The 13,741-nt window shown below is 46.1% G+C and overlaps 1 non-coding gene across 1 annotated transcript; it reads left to right on the top strand.

Moving 5' to 3' along the window:
* The first annotated feature begins 6,581 nt into the window (after nt 1–6,581).
* trnae-cuc (transfer RNA glutamic acid (anticodon CUC)) lies at nt 6,582–6,653 on the top strand. Its single transcript has one exon. It is a non-coding gene; the product is annotated as a tRNA-Glu (tRNA).
* The last annotated feature ends 7,088 nt before the right edge of the window (nt 6,654–13,741 follow it).

Below are 13,741 nucleotides of genomic sequence, written 5' to 3'. Positions count from 1 at the left end.
TTAGTTCATGGAATGCCCTGCCAGTAACAGTGGTGGACTCTCCCTCTTTATGGGCATTTAAGAGGGCATTGGATAGGTATATGGAGGATAGTGGGTTAGTGTAGTTTAGGTGGGCTTGGATCGGCGCAACATCGAGGGCCCAAGGGCCTGTACTGCGCTGTATTCTTCTATGTTCTATGTTCTATGTTCTAATTTTGAAATGTTGTCTCTGATTCGCTTCCCACAGATGTTGCCTGACCTGCTGAGTTCCTCCTGCAATTTCTCGTGTTGTTTTTAACGGAAAGTACATTTCACCTTTTGGGATGAAACACCTAGACTCGCCATGTGCAGATATTTATTCCTTTCGAATCACTGTGAAGTGATTGGATTCAAACAAACTCTGCGATGATTCACTCTTTCTCAGCTCCACAGGCAGACAGACCTGGGAAGTGAAGTTGTCAGTGTGGTTCTGTATTCGTGGGCCGAGTGGTTCATGCGATGGACTTGAAATCCATTGCGGTTTCCCCACGCAGGTGTGAGCCCTGCCGAGTACAAAATGAGAAATGTCGTCGAAAAGAAAGGGAGCTTGCTCCCCGGCTTCTTCTTTAAGATTCAAATCAGTGGAGGGGGAAAAGTATTTCACTCACATTGGGACTGGTGGGTATCTGCAACCCACTGCCTGTTCGGGTGGAACAAGCAGATACCCGCAGAGCTTCTTTTGAGGCGATGAGCCAAGTGTTTGGAAATGAGATTAGAACAGTGAGGGGCTTGAAATCTGAATCGAAATGAAGCAGGCACCTGAGGACAAGGGTATTTCCTTTGCCAGTGAAAGATACTGCTTCACAAAGTTGGGCCTGTGGAAGGGAATCAGTGACGGTGATTATCTTTGGTTGTTCACCTTGTGAAGGTTCCCATTGCTGCGCATGTCCGTGTTAACGTCAGAACTCTGCAGCATGGTGGCGTCAGGTACGCACAGGGCCGGGGCGCAATGGATGACGCATCTGACTCCACCGACCTGTTTGAAGTGCAGCTCACAGTTTCTTCACACACCCCAATTAATCTTTCTCATTGTCCTGAAGCCGGCATACGGTTTGAATTCCCGATCTGCGGGAATGAGAATCTTTTCACTGTCTCGCGTCAGTAAATGTCCCTGAGAACATCGGAGTCACGTCACAGCGCTGTCAGATGAGGGGAAGCTGAAATAGCCCCACACGCTGCTCACGGGCACACTTTCCTTTCCCCAACTCACCGCCTCAACCACTGCGGCTCCTGGGAGTGGAAAGGAAACAATCACCAAAACCCAGTCTTAGCTTTGTGTATCTTCAGAAAATAAGCAAAGGTTCATCCCTTCGGATTTTCTATCCTGGGATGACAGGGATGGGTTTTGTCACTCTTTTGTAGGACATTGCAAGTGGATGTTTTGCAGAAAAGCACCACAATGCCATCTGATTAATCAGGACCTGGATGTTTTCGGTCTTTGAATGTAAGTGTTGTGCTCCAGAACTTTGTTGTTCACAGTTTATAATACTTATCTTCCCAGTCCCCTGTATCACTTATCGAAAATGTTTAATTTGCATCTTGTAATCCTTTCACTGTCTGCTAATGAGGATAGCGTTTCCGTGTTTTACCTAAATTATCTTGACCTTGCATACCTCAAGCCACAAGCTAATTTCACGAGAATACTTTTCCAGTTCAAAAGCCAACTGTTAATGATGGCTCTGTTTCTTGTCACGTATCCAATTTCAGATCGATGTTGTTAATGTCCCTTTTATTCCTTCAGATCCAGGTTTCGCTCACAGGGCTAGAACAGAACTGTCACCAAATACATTTACCAATCTACGTTCATCCTATCGATTGTATTAGCATCATCAACACTTCTCATCAAAATAACTCGAGAGACTTTCACCACAATTTTCTGTGAACAGTTCCACATTAGCTTTGCTGAATGATCCCCAAATTTCTTGAAGTGGCTCCTTATTTTCGGCCCTGATTATTAATCTCTCTATGCATGGGAATGGATCCTTCCCACCCGTTCTATCACTCATCAATGTGTGTAGTTCAGTTCGATCTCCCATCAGCCTCCTCTGTCCTGATCAAATCCAGGGGAACAGGATACGTTGGGACTATGGCGCGGACAGGAAAAGCCCAATACTCACCTTTCCTGTTAGAACCATTCCATGAGAAATTTTAGACCACAACTTTGGGCGTGTAGTTGTCGCCGAACACTTAAGGTGCTGGCGTAGAGATCCTTTGGGGCTCCCCCGCTCAGGGTGGTAACCTGCTGACTATGCTTTCTTCACTGGCGATTTTAAATGACTTCCTGTTGGCTGCATTATCGCTCAAACTTCACAAAACCCGTCTCGATAAAATCCAGTTTTCTCATGTCTGGGAATTGATTGCCATGCAGGAAAATCGGGTTGTGAACAAACAACGTACCAGCCTCACAACATCAGCTCTGTTTACCTTTCCACAGATGCTGCGCGCCCTGTTGGCTTTCTGCAGTATTCTCTATGTTTATTAGGCACAAGTGCTGCTTTTCATTCAAGAACTTCAATCCCTGTCCTCTGGTAACTGACTCTGGTCAGTGGCAATTGATTCTTCTGATCATTAATCTGCCCATTCCCACCGCTTCTTCTCCCATCATGATCAACAGCTCCAGGAAATCTCCAGTTAACCTTCTTTGCTCCAAAGCGAACATTCCCAACCTTGGGAATGTCTCTCCAAAATGGAAATTCCTCATCCCTGGAAATGAATCATGGCGTACAATTGGGAAGATGTTTTGGAAAAATATTGTCAGTTACGAAATGGAAAAATGTTCATGAAGCAAAACAGAAATCCCAGTCTCCAGCTTTGTGAACCTTGAGAAACTCTTTGGGAAGCGGATTTCGAGGAGAATGAAAGATGAACTGTCCGACTGAGTAGAGACAGTCCAGACACCGTCCCCTTGTTGAAGATTGCGGGAGATTGACTCTGATGTTCTCGGGACATGAACTGATCTGAGACATTGAAAGAATTGTCGTTCCTGCACATCAGGAATTCAAACCCCTTCTCGCCTCCGAGCCAATGAGAGAACTCGGGAACAGGCAAAACACGGAAAGGCTCGAAGGGTGACGGCCCGGAGTAAGAAAGCTAGTTCCTCCTGACATGGATGTGTCTCCAGCCTGTCCCCGGTGTCTCCACAATGAATGTCCCAGGCTTTATTATGGAAAAGTAAAACTGATAGACGACAACTGGAAATCGAGGCCGGGAGGCTGAATTATGAATTCACTAATAGCCTCCCCTAAGCGATGGCGCAGCCCACGTCATCGCCTGTCTCTGTGGCGCAATTGGTCAGCGCGTTCGGCTGTTAATCGAAAAGTTGGTGGATCGAGCCCACCCAGAGGCGATGAGCTTCTGGTTGCCTGTCACTTTAACACGCCACCCTGTTCCCTGGCCCACATCTCTGTCTCAGACATGCAGCAGTGTTCCAACAAAGCTCCGCTCCAGTTGGAAGACCAGCGGCTCATTTTCCGTTTGGAATCCTCCAGTCTTCAAGATCGAGTTCAATATTATTTGGACCCGAACACCCCCATGCCCTTGATCCCTACCACACCCACACGAGGCCGTGTTATCACATCGTCTGCTGTTACACACGACTTATTGTTAGCCAGGAATAGTCTCCATGAACAGTTCGTCACCCTCCGACACAGATCGTTATTCTCTCCTTTGTCCCTCCAATGTTCTCCCTCTGAACTCGTGGCAAAGAGAGCAATGTGGATTAATATCCCTGAGCCAGCTCTTTGTCCCATCTCCAGGAACCAGGTTCTCTCCACTGGCGGATAATTAAACCACTTTGTTGTTGCGTTGACGTGAGGAGATTATATAAATATAAACTTTTCTAAATCCCCACCTTCCGTTGATTGAACTGTGAGTTCACTCTGAATCACAACACGTGTCACAGCGCAATTTGAGGCCCACATTAGCTCTGCTGGTTCTACACAGCAAGTAAATGAGAGTCTCTATTCGTATCATTCTCTTGCCTTCGCCCTGTAAATCTCCACATTGTTACTTTGGACATGACCACCGAATTCCCTTTTTTGTTCTTGAATCTGCCTCCTTGTCACGGTCATACAGGGACAAGAAAGTGTTCTTCCTAATGTCACTTTTACTTTTTTTTCCAAATGCCTTGAAATCTCTGCCAATTTTTGGGAAATTGAAAGGATTCTCATTCCTGCACATGAGGCTGAATTGATTTAATTTCTAACGTAAAGGACTGCGGATGCTGAGAATCAGAGACACAAAGAGGAGCTGCTGGAGAAACTCAGCCGGTTTGGCAGTACCTGTGGGAGAAAACAGAGTTCTGAAATATTGTCTCTGATTCTCTTTCCACCGATGGTGCCTGACCTGCTGAGTTGCTCCTGCAATTTCTGTTTTTGCTTTTAACTGAAAGTTTATTTCATCTTTCGTGATGAAACAACCAGACTCGCCATGTGCAGATATGTAACCCTTTCGAAACCTGTGAAGTGATTGTATTCAAACAAACCCAGCAATAACTCACTATTTCTCAACTCCACAGGCAGAGAGACCTGGGAAATGAAGCTGTCAGTGTGGTTCTTTATTCCTGGGTCGAGTGGTTAATACGATGGATTTGAGATCGATTGCGGTTTCCCCACGCAGGTGTGAACCTTGCCGACTATAGTTGAGAAATGTCGTCAAAAAGAAAGGAAGACTGTTCCCCGGTTTCTTCTTTAAGATTCACATCATTGGAGCGGTTGGAAATCTGCAACCCATTGCCTGTCAGGGTGGAACAAGCAGATACGCACAGAGCTACTTTTGAGGCTATGAGCCAAGTGTTTGGAAATGAGACGAGAACAGTGAGGGGCGTGAAGTCGTGATCGAAATGAAGCAGGCAGCTGAGGACGAATGTGTTTTATTTGCCAGTGAAAGATACTGCTTCACCAAGTTGGGACAATGGAAGGGAAGCAGTGACGGTGATTATCTTTGGCTGTTCCTCTTGTGAATGTTCCCATTGCTGCGCATGTCCGTGTTAACGTCAGAACTCTGCAGCATGGCGGCGTCAGGTACGCACAGTGCCGGGGCGCAATGGATGACGCATCTGACTCCACCTACCTCTTTGAAATGCAGCTCACAGCTTCTTCACACACTCCAATTAATCTTTCTCATTGTCCTGAAGCCGGCATACGGTTTGAATTCCTGATTTGCGGGAATGGGAATCTTTTTACTGTCTCGCGTCAGTAAATGTCCCTGAGAACATCAGAGTCACGTCACAGCGCTGTCAGAGGAGGGGAAGCTGAAATCGCCCCACACGCTGCTCATGGACATATTTCACTTTCTCCAACTCACCTCCCCAACCACTGCAGCTCCTGGGAGTGGAAAGGGAACAAACACCAAAACCCAGTCTCAGCTTTGTAAATCTTCAGGAAATTAGAAATCTGTTCATCCTGTTGGATCTTCCATCCTGGCCTGACAGCGTTGATTTTAAATGGCTGTCCAGTCAGTGCCGATTCGTTTTGGCTGAAAAACATCTTCCTTATCTCATCCCAGCATTTCTTGCCACAGAGAACTGTGCGGCAGAGTTCATGTATATATTTCCTTGTATGGTATTTTGTAAATAACATTCGTTTGCGGGTTGTTTGTATAGGCTATTCCAGGTTCATTAGCCGCTGTTTAAGTGTGTTGGTAGGTTTGTGGGCTACCATGATGCTGAGAGCGTTGAGTTGTCTGGACATCATTTCCCAGATCTCTTTTATGTAAAGTAATGTGGCTAGGGTTTCTGCACACGTTGTGTCTGCTTGTGTCAGTTTGTTGATGTGAAATCGACATACTGGGTTTATTGGGTAGGCAAAAGTGCGGATTGCAGATGCTGGAAACCAGAGTTTAGATCAGAGTGGTGCTGGAAAAGCACAGCAGGTCAGACAGCTTCCGAGGAGCAGGAAAATCGACTTTTCGGTCAAAAGCCCTTCATCAGGAATGGAAGCAGGACGCCTCCAGGGCGGAGAGATAAATTGGGGGGTGGGGGTGTGCTGGTCCGAAGGTAGCAAAGAGTACAATAGGTGAATGGGGGTGGGGATGGAGGTGAAAAGTCAGAGAGGAGGGTGGAGCGGATAGGTGGGAAGGGAGATTGGCAGGTAGGACAGGTCATGAGGATAGCACTGTGCTGGAAGTTTGGAACTGAAGTAAGGTGTGGGGAGGGGAAATGAGGAAATTGGTGAAGTCTACATTAATGTTCTGGGTTTGAATTTATCCGAGGCGGAAGATGGGGCGTTCTTCCTCCAGGCATCGGGTGTGGAGGGAGCGGCGATGGAGGAGGCCCAGGACTTGCATGTCCTCGGCAGAGTGGGAGGGGGTGTTGAAATGTTGGGCCAGAGGGCGATGGGGTTGATTGTTGCGGTTGTCCTGGAAATATCCCCTCAAGTGCCATGACTGGACTCTGCGAGGAGTCTCCAGCCTCCCCAATGTAGAGGAGACCGCATCGGGAGCAATGGATACAAGAAATGACATTGTTGGATGCACAGGTGAAAGCTTGCTGACGACCGCGGCCCAGGTTCGATTTCCAGGCAGGAAAGTAATTTTTAGGAGAGCTGACAAGAGAAATCCGCATCTCCCTGGTGGTCTAGTGGTTAGGATTTGGCGCTCTCACCGCCGCGGCCCGGGTTCGATTCCCGGTCAGGGAAACCATTTTCAGGGGTGCAGGCTACCCATTCTTCTTAAATGCGCTGTGTAATTATTTACAGTCGTTCCTGGGTGCTGCAGTGTGTCGTGGCTCGTTGAAATAGTGTCCTGATTCAGATTTGTTTGTATGTGGAGGGATGATTGCTTCTGTAGTTAAGTACTTGGTTCGTGTGTGTTGTTTTCCTGTAGAGGCTGTTTTGAATTTACCATTGACTGTTTGCTCTACTGTGACATCTAGAAATGGCACTTTGTTGTTGTTCTCCTCTTTTGTGAATTTTATGTCAGCGAGGATATTGTTGATGGTGTTGTAGGTTTCCTCTAATTTGTTTCATTTTTTGATGACAAAAGTGTCATCACTGTCGTGGACCCAAAGTTTGGGTGGATCGTTGGAAGGGCTGTTTGTTCGAGTCTCTGCATTATTGCTTCTGCGAGGAATCCTGATACTGGTGGTTTCATGGGTATTTCGTTGATTTGTTTGGAGGGCTTGTTACTGAATACGAAGTGGGTGGTAAGACACAGTTCTACGAGGTTGACAGTGCTATCTTTGCTGATGAAGTTGGTGCTGTGTTTGTGTCTCTGGTTCTTCGAGTAGTGTCTCCAGTTTTCTTTGGCCAAGTTGATGTTAATGGATGTGAACAGGGCTGTTATGTCAAAGAACAGCATTATTCCATCCTCTTCTATCTTAGTGTCTTTGGTGTTCAGGAATTCTTGGATGGAGTAAATGGAGTGGCGTGAATCTTCGACTTGGTGTTTTCAGTGGAGGCCTTTGACTAGTCTGCATATTGGTGTTCCAAATGGTGAAGCTTTGGGCCTGAGGGGGGCTCCTGGTTTGAAGAGGAGAACAACAACATAGTACCATTCTTCGATGTCACAGTAGAGCGAACAGTCAATGGGGAACTTCAAACTAGCGTCTACAGAAAAACAACACACACAAACCAAATATTTAACCACAGAAACAATCATCCCAACAACCACAAACGTTGCTGCATCAGGACATTATATCAACGAGCCACTACACACTGCAGCACAGAGAAACTCCGAAGAGCACAAGAGAAATACGTATATAGTGTATTTAAGGAGAACGGGTACCCAATAAACCCAGTCCGCCGATTTCTCATTGATGCTTCCAAGCTGACTTTCAAAAATTCGTTTGGCCGTCCATTCTTTCCTGTTTGTTTTTGGCGGGTTTTGAAAGCTTTCGCAATCCTCTGACTGAGTATTGGAGTTGGGAAGTTATGTTGTGGCTGTACAGGACATTGGTTAGACCAGTTTTGGAATATTGTGTGCAATTCTGGTCTCCTATCAGAAGGATACTGTGAAATTTGAAAGGGTTCTGAAGCACCAGTGGGTCCACAGAGGGGAAGAGGCCCTTCTGCTGCCCTGAGTGTGGGAAGGCCTTCAGTGATTCCTCTGCCTGCTGCCGCACCAGTTGGTCCACACCGGGGAAGGCTGTTCTCCGGCCCCAAGTGCGAGATGGCCTTCAGCAGTTCTTCCCACCTGCTGAGACACCAATGGGTCCACACTGAGGAGAGGCCGTTCTTCTGCCCTGAGTGCAGGAAGGGCTTTGCTCTTTCCTCCGACCTGCTGGCCCATTGGTGAGTCCACATGGGGGAGTGGTCGTTCAGTTGCCCTAAGTGCAGGAAGTCCTTCAGCAATTCCTCAGTCCTGCTGAGGCACCAGTCCGTCCACACCGGGGAGAAGCCGTTCTCCTGCCCCGAGTGTGGGAAGGGCTTTATCCGCTCCTCCACACTGCGGAAGCACCAGCTGGTCCACACGGGGGCGGGGGGGGGGGGAGGGGGGGTTGGGGGGAGGCCATTCTGCTGACCTGAGTGCGGGAAGGCCTTCATAAATTCCTCCACCCTGCTGAAACACCTGTGTGTCCTTCAGCAGTGGGAGGCCCTTCAGCTGGCCCGAGTGCGGGAAGAGGTTCATGTTTGCTTGCAACTTGCGGAAGCACCAGCGGGGGCACTGCTGCTCATTGAGCCAGGGACTGCACATTGCCAATGAAATGATCCAAATAAACCTCAGACCGCAAGACCATCGGAGCAGAAGTTAGGCCATTGGGCCCGTCGAGTCTACTCTGCCATTCGTTAGAGACAAAATTAGTGCAGATGAGATTAGCTACAGGAAATAGGCCATTTGTCCCAACAGGTCCACACAAACCCTCCGAAGAGTAACCCATCCACACCCATTTCCCTCTAACTAATGTACCTAACTCTATGGGCAATTAAGCATGACCAATCACCATGACCTACACATCTTTGGTTTATGTAAGAAGACAGGATCGCCCAGAGAAAACACATGCAGACACTGGGAGATTGTGCAAACTCCTCACAGACAGCTATCCAAGGCTGGAATCAAACCTGGGTCCCGTGCGCTGTCAGGCTGCAGTGGTAACCACTGAGCCACTACATATTGCAACCCGAAGTTGCAAGCAGGAGGTTGGGAGAATACAGCCTCAGAATGTGGAGTAGTCAGCGTTTTGGGTATTAACCCTTCTTCAGGACTGAAACGTTAACTTCTCCATGAGAAACGATTTATGGGAATGATGCTGGGGGTTGTAGGGTTTGAGCTCCAGGGAGAGGCTGAATAGGCTGGAGCTGTTTTCCCTGGAGCATCGGAGGCAGAGGAGTGACCTAATAGAGGTTACAAAATCATGAGGGGCATGGACAGGGTAATAGACAAGGTCTTTTCTCAGGGGTGGGGGAGTCCAGAACTAGAGGGCATAGGTTTAGGGTGAGAGGCGAAATATATTAAAGAGACAACGTCTTCATGCAGGGGGTGGTACATATATGAAATGAGCTGCCAGAATATATGGGTCAGGTGCTGTCAAATGGGACTAGATTAATTTAGGATATCAGGTCAGCATGGACAAGTTGGACTGAAGGGTCTGTTTCCATGCTGTACGTGTCTCTGACTACTGGTCCTCATGTAATTTTAAAATAGGGTCCAAGTAACTTTGAATAGTTCAATCTTATTGAGCTCACTTCCTGAAAAGTTTCAAATGAATCATCTGAGCGATACTGTTTAAACATGCTAAGTTGGACAAAGTATCCCATCAAGTTCAACACAAACCCAGAGTTGAAGAAGTCAGAAGTCAGAACACCAAGGGGACCAAACTGATCACAATATTCCAGGTGCAACCTTATCAACGTCCTGTATAACTACAACATAACTTGCCAACATCTATACTCAATTCCCTAACTGATGAAGGCCAGTGTGCTGAAACCTTTCTTCACTGCCTTGTGTACCAATGTAATCAGAGATATAGGACCTACTTTAAACTGATCCACAATCCAGCTTCTGGGAGCCCAGAATCAGAGTAGTGCTGCGTGAGTGTGCTGGGCACATAACCCAGAGGTCGATGGGTAAAAACCATGTGATGCTATTGCCCAATGTCTCCGTAAGCTGCTTTCATTTACAATGGTGCTCTGTTCTGTATGTTGCCTTTGCATCTGCTTCCCAAAGCTTCTTCAGTGGAGGAGTGGCAGCTGGAGCCCAGGAGTTCAACGACCCGCCGGAGCTTGAGGAAGGTCCAAGCTCCAAGAAGCGGGGGGTAAGGCTGGAGGCTGGATTTGCTCAAGGCTTGTATTTTTAACTCATTTAAATGGTACCTCCTGTATGGGGCTATGGTTTACATTAAAACCGGAGGATCATATCAGAGTGTTTATATTTAGCAGCAGTAGTTGGTAAAATACACTCCCTGGAGGACCACCCTCTATGATGCTGCATTTCTTGCTTTATGCCCTTCCCCCATTTCTTATCTCCCAACTTGGTTTTATGTTTTTTTGGTTAAATTTAATTTCATATTAATCAGACTGGGTATTGACTGTGTGCTATTAATTTGCTTCTTCGAATATTGAAAGTCAAAATTAATGGTGTAATTTCATTTCTGATGTCAGAGTTTGACATTGAATGTGCAGATGTGAATACCAGTAAGTTGTGAAAATAAATCAAGAACTTGTGGTTTTTAACAAAAAGAGCAGTTCACTGATATTCATGGCATTGTCTTATTTGGGAGTGATGATTCAAATCTGACCAACAAACCGTTTCATGCAGTCACCCAATTTAGTTAAAATTTTCATTAAGTTAATTAAAGAAAAGAACTCTGGCAGGCTAAGATTTATGCAATCTATTTATAAGATTATGTCCATTGCTTGCAATATGGTCTCATCCACATTGGGGAAACTGGACGCCAACTCGCGGAACGTTTCAGGGAACAGCTCTAGGACACTAAAACTAAACGACCGACGCCCTGTGGCTGAACGCTTTAACTCGCTCTCCCATTCCGCCAAGGACATGCAAGTCCTGGGCTGCCTCCACTGCCAAACTCTTGCTACCCGACGCTTGTAAGAAAAACACCTCACCTTCTGACTTGGGACCCTCCAACCACATGGTATCAATGTAGATTTCATCAGTTTCCTCATTTCCTCTCCCCCACCTTGTCCCAGATCCAACCTTCCAATTCGACACCAACCTCTTGACCTGTCATACCTGTCCACCTTGCTTCTCACCTATTTGCTCCACCCTCATCTCTGACCTATTACCATCAATCCCTACCTCCATCTACCTATTGCATTCCCAGCTGCCATTCATCCAGCCCCACTTCCTTCCCATTTACCTCTCAGCCCCCTTGGGCCACCCTTTATTCCTGATGAAGAGCTTATGCTCTAAACCAAGACTGTTATGAAACAACATTCTCAACAAATAGGAAATAGCTCCCAAGTCAGATTTCATTCCCTCTTCTGTTTCCCAGTTCTTTCAGAAATAAGAGATATCTTTTTCTTCCACTAGAAAGTGATCTTCCACTTTGCGCTGTCTGAAGTGTTATGCCACATTATTACTTCAGCCACCTTTTAAGAATCGTTTCAACCTGTTTTTCTAACAATTGTGGAGGTGACCAAAAGCAAACATTTCACTCCTCCTCAATGCCCCATTTCTCCTCCTATGAGCCATTTTGTCATGTTGTCTATGTTACAAGCAGCCGAGTGCACTTGGTTTCTGAATTGAAATTTGGCCATTGAAGTGATCAGAATTAATATATATCGATGGATAGCTGTGTCTGCACTAACTGTAATTATCCACCAATACGATGTCGTTTGTTCCACCAAAACTGGAAACAATGATTTGTGATTATATTGCAGTCGGATGTAGAAAATCATCCCAGCGATCTTCACGTTATTATAGTTTACTGTGGCCATACAGCATTGCGAGGCAGTTTGATGTGACTAAAACTTGGATGGAAAGAATGTAGATTGATGAGAAGTCAAAATGGCAGTGTCTCTGGCCACAATCGATCTGTCTGGCTTGATTATATGAGTGGCGGCTGTTCAAGAGCAACTTCCACTCCATCACTTCAACCAGCAAGAGGAGATAAGTGTGAACACAACATTCCAACTGTGACATATACGCATTGCTTCGATGTTATTGATCAAAATCCTGGAACTCGCTCCTGAACCTTTATTATAGACCACATCATATTTGTGAAGCAATTTAAGAGGCAGCTCACCACCACTCTTTCAAGGACGGTTTGGGAAGACTTGCTGGCAGAGCCAATGATATGCACATGGTATTGGAAACAGTCTAATCGTATGGATAGATGATTGGCTAACCAATGATACAGGAGGGATAAGGGGCATGCTCAGGATCGCAACTTACAACTAGCAACATTCCACAGGGATCAGTGCTGGGGCACAAAATTATTTACTACATGTATATGAATTACTTGGATAAGTAAAGTGAATGTACTATTGCCAAGACTGCAGTAGAGACAGTTGATTAGAATGCAGGTGGTAAGGATGACATGAACTCTTCATCCAAGTTCAGTGAGTAATCGGGAAGGCAAAAGGGAGATTGGCCTTTAAATGGAATATAAAAGTAGGGAGATTATAGTGAACCTCCGCCTGGAGGTTTTGATTGAAAGTGCAGTGAAGATTCAACCAGCTGACATTGGATCTGAATCACATGTAGATCAGACCAGGTTTGGACAGCAGGAAACCAGATAAGTTTTTACAACAAACCACAACGATTTCATCATTTGACTCTTAATTCCAGATTTATATTGAATTCAATTCCACCATCTGCCGTGCCAGGTTTTGAACCCAAGTCCCGTGAACATTACCTGGGTGAATGGTCTGGTGACAATAAAGTGGCCATCGCCTCCCCTGAACACATTGGCATATTGTGTTCAGAGGTAACAAAGGAGCAAGAGGTTTCAGCAGCTGCTAAGTTGTTGATATTACACAAGGGAACATCAACACTCTCAGTAATGGCACATACTGAAGCCAGGGCCCTTTATCAGAGGTAAGGGCTCGGGATCCACAAGAAATAGGAACAGCAATACGCCATTCAGCCTCTTGAGCCTGCTCCTCCATTCAGTAGGATCGTGGCTGATCTGGCATTCCCCACATCCACTTTCCTGCCCTTTTCCTGTAACTGTTCATCCCCCGACTGATCACGAATCTATCGATCCTAGTTTAAATGTGTCAAGAAGGATGTCAACAGAGTTACTGGGGTTGGGGGAGGGGCGGGGGGTGCTCAGGTCGAACTTGGGGACTAAAACAATGGCTTCACACTTCACAATATTTAACTAAGAGAATGTTTATGGTTATCCAATGCTGGAAATTGGGCAGGCATTCAGATGAAATTATTGGTAAATTATGAATGACAGAGGAGTCGGGAGAGAAGTGGTGTTCAGGCACAGTTGGATATCATCAGTATAGATGCCAACACCAGCAGCTACGGTTAAATAAATAAGAACGGAAGACACTGAAAGCAGACCCTCCCAGAGGATACAGCGATATTAGAGAGGGTCAGTACTGTCATTAACTCTGATCAAGGCTGTCCGCAGGTCGACGAGGGAATGTTCATCCCTGTCACCGTTACAAAGGATGTCAAATATGACCTTGCTAAGAACTGTTTCAGGGGTAGAAACCAGACTCGAGGGCTTTCAACACAGAATTCTGGAAAAGCTGGGAATGGCTTATTCAACAATGTTGCATCCAAACCAACACTTCCATTGGTGCGATAATTATAGAAGTGTTTTGGTTTTTATTTAGATGATTCTCAGCAATACTGAGTAAGAAGCAAC

The sequence above is a fragment of the Chiloscyllium plagiosum genome, unplaced genomic scaffold, assembly GCF_037043375.1.
Source record: "Chiloscyllium plagiosum isolate Xiang-an unplaced genomic scaffold, Cpla_swu_hap1 HiC_scaffold_27, whole genome shotgun sequence".
NCBI lineage: Eukaryota > Metazoa > Chordata > Chondrichthyes > Orectolobiformes > Hemiscylliidae > Chiloscyllium > Chiloscyllium plagiosum.
This window is presented reverse-complemented; position numbering and strand designations above follow the sequence as displayed.